Consider the following 8,061-nt stretch of genomic DNA (forward strand, 5'->3'; position numbering starts at 1 on the left):
CAGGGCGAGGGGCTGAGCTCGGGCCACAGGGCGGGGAGTGACACCAGTCCAGCGTGAGGCAGAGACCGGCTTCCATTTTCCAACAGAGCGCGGGCTCCCTGGAGCCTTCTGCCCAGCAGCAACGAAAATTATAGCTTATTACAAAGGGAAGCCCCGAAGGACCACGGAGTGCAGCCTGTGTAAATGCTTAATTAGAGGGAGCTTTAAAAACCCTCTTCGCGGCTGGTCGATTCAAAGGTGTGAGAAAGTCTGTATTTAGCCCTCCCTCCAGTCCCAGGCAGCTCACTAACAAGGAAAGGAAAGGCTCTAAATTTTAGCTGCCTTTCCTTCAGCCAAGCTCTGTAGCTTGATCACAAAAAACATTTCCACTTAATTTCCAGCATAGCCTTTCCTCTGACCCACGTGTAGGGAGGAGGCAGAGGGGGAGCGCGGCTGGGATGATGGTACTGGAGGACCATCCACCGTAGGAATCCCCGTGCCCCACTCTCTCATCCCAGGTCCACTGGAAACGATCTACTCCAGTCACGGGTCAGACAATCACGCCAGATACTTGAAGACCCAGAGATAAGAGAAGGAACTTCCTGCCCCCAAAGCCAACTTAGCTTTTAACTAACTATGCCGTACGGACTCCCAGGGTGGAAAAGATGGGCTTAAGAAGAACAGTGTGTGTATGAGCTCCTGGTTCAGACTGACAGGAAGTTCTCTTCATCATTAAAGATACATGGGGTGGGGTGCCTGCTATGCCCCAGGCTGGGTTGGGTGGTATTTCAGAGCAGAGTAAGATATGTTCCCACCTGCAGGAGCCCAGAGTCCCCAGATTTATCTGGCATCCCCTTGGTGGAGCGAGCGCTGTACTGTGGAGGAATGTGAGAGTCCCTGCCTGCAAGGAGCTTCCCCGGGAAGAGAAGGCATCCGGCAGAAACGGCCACAATCAAGCTGACACCTGCTGTGCCTGCTCATCAGACACTAGAGCGCAGGAGTGGACGGGCTTCCCAGGGTGACACAGGAAGAGGGGTGGGAGGCCCAGCTGCTGGGCGAGGGCCCCTGCAGCCAGTCAGCCACGGCCGGATGACGCGTCTGCGCCTCCTGGGCAGCGACGGAATTATTAGGTGTCTTGATTGTGACAGTGCTTTCATCAGTGTAAACATCTCTCAAAATTCATCAAATTGTACATCTGAAACGTGTAGTTTACTTACAGAGATTATACCACAATAAAGTTTTTTTTTTTAAAAGACGTATCTAGTAGGACCATGGAGGGCCCCCGCTAAAGTTGTCCCCCTCTGGGCTCATTCCACATGACATGATGGAGAAATGACGGCCACGCAGCCTGACTCTGCTGCTCACAGCTGCTCGACCTTGACTAAGGAGCTGGGCTTCCATATTTGTTTCATCATCCACAGTGAGAAAGTAGGGTGTGAGGTGCCCCTTTAAAGCCCTGGTCGTTTGGCCCACAGGAAACCGCAGACCCATCCTCGAACGTTATCTTGGAAGGCAGAAGTTCACTGGACCTGCTGATTATGTCACACATAGAGTCAAGAAAGTCCCCGAGGATTTAGGGCAGAAAGATCAAACATGGGATAAAATGTGAGAGAGAAGTTGAAAGAGGTTTAATTCAGGATACCCAACATCTGTCTGAGGAAATGGAAAGACGTCAGTCACTGAGAGACAAAAACTCCCTTCACTGAAGAAATACAGGAGCTTTCACCTTAAAAGGACCCACTGAGAACGAGGCAATTTTAACGAAAAACCAACCACCCAATCACATCTAACTTCACCCTGGTAAAACTATGGGACTCCAACAACAGAGAGAAAGAGTGAAAGCTTCCAGAGGAAGGAAAGCAAGTGGCTTACATAAAAACAAGAACAAACAGTCCCCAGTCACCTTGTCAATGACAACAAGCAATTCCTTCAATGTCAGGGGAGTTACTTTGAACCTGGAATTGCACTGCCAGTCAAATTATCAACCAAAGGGTATCTCAGTGGCCAACAGACACCTGCATAGGTGCTCAACCTCATTACTTGTCAGAGAAGTGCAAACTAAACCCACAGTGAGATACTCACTAGGGCGGCTAAATTACAAGGACTGACAGTAGCGAGTGCCGAGAGATGGGCTGACAGCGACTCCCTCCCTTTGCTGGCAGAAGTGTGAACGGCTCGGCCCTTGCGGAAAACCGTTTGATGGTATCTGCCATATAGCCGAGAGACATTCACAAAGAGATGTAAAGATGCTCACAGCAGGTTTATTTGCAGTAGCCAAAATCTGGAAACAATCCAAATGTCCACCAACAGAATAGAGAAGCTCCTGGCCACACAGCAACTTTAAAAGCACACACTGCTGAGGTACACAACAGTGTGGAATTTCATCACTAACAAAAAGGCAGCTACGGGGCAGAAACGGAGTGATTCAATTTGTACGAAGTTCTAGAACAGGTACAGAGACCACGGCTACCAGCTGCACTGTTCTCTGCCGGTGCCGCTGCCGCTGCCCCAGAGAGGGCACCAGGGGACTTTCCGGGTGATGGGAAAGCTCTGTATCTTAAGATGGGTGGTGATTACATACAACAAGTCATCCTGCTGTACACTTAAGATTTCTTTTCTTTACGAACACAGATTATATCTCAGTAACTAAAAAAAAAAGTAAAAAGCAAAAAACTGTCAAACAAATGGGAGAAAAAGACATTTGAGGGGATGCAAACCCCCAGCAGGAGTCATGCATTTTCACCAACTTTATACAAACAAAATTATTTCTGGATCCACCTCAGCAAAATATTTTAAAGGAATCAAAGAAGGAGAATGATTAGGAAAAAGCAAGCAGCAATCACTGAGTTAGGTAGGGACCAAAGGAGACCCTTTTAACTTTATGCTTGGATGCTTCTCCTCTGAGTGGCAAGATTCTGAAGATAAAAAGTGTTTTTTCTTCTCTGGAGGCTTAACAACACTCTCATTTATGCAATCTTATAATTTTTATAATTATGTTATAATTTTTATATAATTATCACTTAAAATAACTTTCATAATCATAATATGATGGATCTATTTATGCAATTTCAATGTTTCAAGCCCAATTAAAGACGAAGCATGAAAGACACGTTTAGTTGCAAAACTGATGCAAAGCCTCACTATAAAGAGGCCTGAGTCATTCTTGACCCCGTGGCAGGTGGCAGGCTCCGGAAGGCTTTCAGGGTTCCTGACGGGGCTTCAGATGTGCAGTTTCCCGGGGCTGTGGACTGCGAGATGCTTCTGTACAGGTACAGGCGCCAGCATCTGCTTGTACTACGTGAGGACAGAACTGACGGGACACCCTCTGGCCCACGCTTGGGTAGGAGCACGAGGAACCGGTTTCCTCACCGCCGCTTCCATTAAATTGCTGGCCCCGGGTGCTGACAGGTGGGTTAGAGTGCTTCTTAAGAGAGCCAAATACACCAAGCCCTTATCCCAGTCCTTCAGTCAGCGTTTCTCAACGTGGGGCCACAGATCATCTCTGTCCCGCAATTACCCGGGGCTTTGCTAGTTTGGGAGACACAGCTTTTCCAGGACCCACCCCAAACACAGCGCCTTCAGATCTCTAGGCACAGTGGTGGGGAGTTGGTGTTTCAAACCAATGTATTTTGCACAGGAGTTTGCGACCTGTAAGCGCTGGGCTGAATGCATTCTGAGCCCACAACTTTAAACTCTGGGGATTCAGCTGTCCATCCGTTTCCGAGGGAGTGTCACGAGGGAAGAATGACAGATGGATGCGAAAGCCACACTGAATAAGCATGTTGGGCGACCACTTTCTCCCACCGCGGGGCTGCTCTAAGGCACCTGGGGGGCACTTCCATAGGGTTTCATTTACACAGTCTGACTCCTGTTTTGAGGGCGCACAGACTGCATCATGGACGGTGCCCCTTCTTGGCACAGCTCCCACCCATCCTTCCCTTCCTCTCCCAACTGCCGGCCACCACCTGTGACGCACCTGATTACTCTCCTCTCCGCCCTCGGTCCTCCACCTGGGCTGCACAGCACACCCACCAGAGGAGCGTTGGAAAAAAACCCACAGCCCCAGGTCACAACCCAGTACAACCCCGTCTGAATTTTTCGGGGTGGGGCCCGAGTACCAATAGTTTTCCAGTATTTTTAAAGCTCAGGCGATTCCAACGTGCAACCAAAGTTGAGACCACAGCTCTGAGGGAGCGTTTACCCCATTTCTAATGACTCCCAGCCCATCGGCATTTGGGGCAGTGGTTCTGCCTCCAGGCTCTTCCCATCGGTGGGGTACACGGTCCCACATCTCTGTGCATCCCCTGAGCGCAGACACCCCTCAGGATACCTGCACTACCCCGGTGCAGCCTTGACGTAACAAAACATTACTTAACAGGTGATCCATGTTGGATGATGACAAACTGACCACATCGGACCTATGGAAAGTGTGGAGGTCAGGTGCGCTTGGAGATGGGGGCCCAGGTGAGTGCAGGCTGTGTGTCCTTTCCGTGAAGCCTGTTGTACGCCCCTGCCTGGGAAGTGCAGGAACCCGGAGGGGCCACACAGCTCAGAGCTGAGGTCCCTTGCCTCTCTGGTTTCTGGCATCTTTCACTGAACCCCCAGAGTCAAAGGTGATCTGAGCCGCTTGCTTCTTTAGAACATTAACAAGCAGAGCTTAGCAACTGCACAGCTCTTGTCCAGTCTGTCTGGGAAACAAGTCCCTGTGTGTGTGTTACGTGGGACCAGGTGGTCCCTCCAACCTGAGCTGTGGGAACCCACAGAAGGAAGAAACAAGGCTGTACGTGAAAACCAAATGTTAGAATTATGAGTCAAGCTAACACACAATTTGTGAGCTACTTAGAAGCATTATGACCTAGTGATTTTTTTTTCAGCTTTCACTGGGGTTGGCAAATCCCCATAAATGCAAGTCTTAGGTAATTTGGCTTCGCATTTCAGAATAATGTGTACTGCCCACAATTAACACCGTGGACTTCTGTTACTGATCCCAGGGCTTGTCGCGGTCAGCAAGTGGGCAGGGATCACAAGGTAACCTTCCAGCCTGTCCCTGAGCCTGCAGGCTATTGCTTTCTGGAACGAAACATGAAGCCTCATCCCGCGAGCATCCCTCTGGCAACCACCAAGGTCTCCTACCAAGAGTAAGCCTTAATGTCACTTCCCGTGGTGGCCGGCCTGCGAAGCTCACTGGCATCGCGCCTCGTGGTTTTGCGCAGAGGCAGCACAGGGACGTCATCACTGCCGCCCAGACACTCTGCAGCCCTGTAGTGCCCGCCCCTTCCCCGGGCAGGGGCGTGTCCCATTAGGAATGAGGTTGTGGCTGCGCATCCTAATTAAAGACCAGAGGAATTATTTTGTGTTTACTGTAGCATCAGCTGCAAAGGCAGTAACCAACTTACGCCAGCCTCCTCCTGTTTTTCAAGTGTTGAGAAACGTGAAGTGTGGCAGGGCCGTGGCTGGGATGGTTTTGTCTCAGGGATGGTTCTGAGGATTCGTGGTGGCTGCCTGGATCACTCACAAGTCTGATCATCAGGCTGAGTCTGGGCTTGGCTGACGAGAGCTCAAGATGAATTAGTCATGTCTGCCATGAGAGCAGTCACGGGGACAGTGGGTGGATGTGTAATATCCAACTGAATTTGTCGCGTAGATTCCACAGTGTGTCCTGTGATCGCTGCAACCCAACCCCACTCCCATCTCCTTTATGAAAATATTCCAGACTTCCCTCATTAGATGAAACTGAATTCTTACTCACTGACTGTCCACTCAAAGCAAAGAGCAGTCAAAGAAGCAGGAATCATGAAGATGTCTGTGATGATGTGAAATTCCTCAGCGGGGCCATGCTGGCCATTCAAGGAGGGGCGTGACGCAGTCGGGGAGGGAGGCGTGGGATTCATATCTGAATCCCATCCCATCACTGGCTGAGCGCCCTTGAGCTGGTTACTGGACATCTCTGAGTTTCCGTTTCTCCATTCCTACCTTCCTGAATGGTTGTGACAGTTAGAGCCCATGTGGGCCAAGTTCCAGGAATTACGCTAAGTCTGAGAAGGAGGACAGAGCCCTGAATGGTTGAGGATGGAGCACTCCGGTTAACTACTCTCCCCACCATAACTGAGTGACCGCTTTTCTCTGGGACCTGAGGTGCACAATGGGGAGAACCCATGGGTTACCAGTCAGAAGCCCGTGGTCCACGTTCCAGCCACACTGGGTCTCCTTCAGCAAAACGCAGCAGATGATAACATGCCCACCGTTAGGATGATTTTTCACCAGAAAACCTTCCCGATTCCCAGAAGTCGCTCAAAAGTGATACATCAAACCTTTCATTTCTTTTCACTTTATTTCGTAACAGATTTTCTTCTTCTCAGAACAGTTTAGATTTACAGAAACACTGAGAAGAGAGCTCAGAGGGCGCCCGCACCCCAGCCCTCAGGCCCCATTGTTAGCGTCCCGCACTGGGGCAGTGCGGCCGTTATGGCCGATGAGCCAGTGTGGATACGCTGCTGCTAGCTGACGTCCCCAATTCACTCAGATTTCCTCAATTTTTACCCAGGGTCCCTTTTCTGTTCCAAGACTCCACATTTCACCGGGTTGGCCTGTCCTCTTAGGTTCCTCCTGGTGTGACGGTTTCTCAGATTTTTCTTCGTTTTCAATGACCTTGATAGTTTTGGGGTGTTGGTCAGTGTCCTGTAAGGTGTCCCTCTGCTGGAGTTTGTCTGCTTTTTCTCATGACTACCCTGGGGTCATGGGCTTCGGGGGTGCAGACCACCGAGGAGACGCGTCCTTCTCATGACGTCACAGAGGGGGCACATCCGTGAGGCCTCACTGGCCACGCGACCTGGAGCCCCTGGCGGAGGTCATGCTTGTCAGGTCCCCCCCCCAACTTGGTTACTCATTTTCTCCCTTTCCACACTGTCCTCTTCGGAAGGAAGTCACCAGGCAAAGTCCACCCTTAAGGAGTGGAGAATTACTCTCTGACTCCCTGAGGTGCAGGGTCCACAGACATCATTAGAATTCTCCTACAAAGGAGATTTGTCTCTTCTCACCCGTTTATTCGGGTTTTTCATTCATTTATTTACATTAATATGAACTCATGGATATTTGCTTTATACTTTGGGTCAGAATCCAACACTACTTCATTTATTTCGTTGCTCACACTGTCCCAGCTTTGGCCACTGGGAGCTCTTTCTGTTGGCTCCGTGTCCCTTGGACACGGCCCCGCCGACACACTTCCTTGTTTTCTGACACTACAAGATGTCTTTCAACTTTTCATTTGGGAATAATCATAGGTTCACAGGAAACTGCAAAGACATGTCCAGGGAAGCTGCAGGGACCCCAGACGTCCCTCGCGTGAACAACCAGCACGACTACAGTACAAGACAAAACCCCGGAAACTGACGTCCGTACGCTCACAGTTTATCCAGACTTCTCCAGCGACACGAACCCTGATTTGTGGGGTGGGGTGTGTGCGTGATTCCATGCAGCTTCACCACACTTGTAGCTTCACGTAAGCATCACACAATCAAGGTAAAGGATGGTTCAGTTCCCACAGGGCTCCCTCCTGTTACCCTTTGAAGTCATTCCTGCCTCCTTCCACCCTAATCCCGGCAAGTGGAAATCTGCTCTCCATCGCAGTCATTTCGTTATTTCAAAACTGTCATATAAATGGAATCACACACAAAATAACATTTGGAGTTGGCTGTTTTCACTCAGCATAATTCCCTGGAGACTCATCCAAGGTGCTGTGTGGATCCATCCCTCACTCCATTTTACTGCCGTGCAGGGCTCCTCAGTATGGATATAGTGCTGTTGGATCAACCACTCTCCACTGAAAGACATCTGTGTACTTTCCAGTTTCAGGGCTGCGACGAATAAAGCTGCAGTGACCACTTGTGTGCATGTTGTCCTTTACATGAGCTCTCATTTCTCTCAGATAAACGTCCATGAGAGTGACTGCTTATAATGTAAATCCATTATAAGTTTGAAAAGAAACTGTCATTTTATTTTCCAGAGTGGTGGTATCAATGTGCCTTTCCAGCGGCAGTGGGCCGGCTGCTCCGCATTCTTGCCAGTGTTTGGCGGTGTCACTAT

The 8,061-nt window shown here is 49.9% G+C and overlaps 1 long non-coding RNA gene across 1 annotated transcript; it reads left to right on the forward strand.

Moving 5' to 3' along the window:
• Positions 1-3,157: 3,157 nt before the first annotated feature.
• LOC140685475 (uncharacterized) lies at positions 3,158-7,408 on the forward strand. The gene is made up of 3 exons (XR_012058714.1): positions 3,158-3,248; positions 4,358-4,443; positions 7,260-7,408. It is a non-coding gene; the product is annotated as an uncharacterized lncRNA (long non-coding RNA).
• The last annotated feature ends 653 nt before the right edge of the window (positions 7,409-8,061 follow it).

Source organism: Vicugna pacos, chromosome 14 (assembly GCF_048564905.1).
Source record: "Vicugna pacos chromosome 14, VicPac4, whole genome shotgun sequence".
In the NCBI taxonomy this organism is placed as follows: domain Eukaryota; kingdom Metazoa; phylum Chordata; class Mammalia; order Artiodactyla; family Camelidae; genus Vicugna; species Vicugna pacos.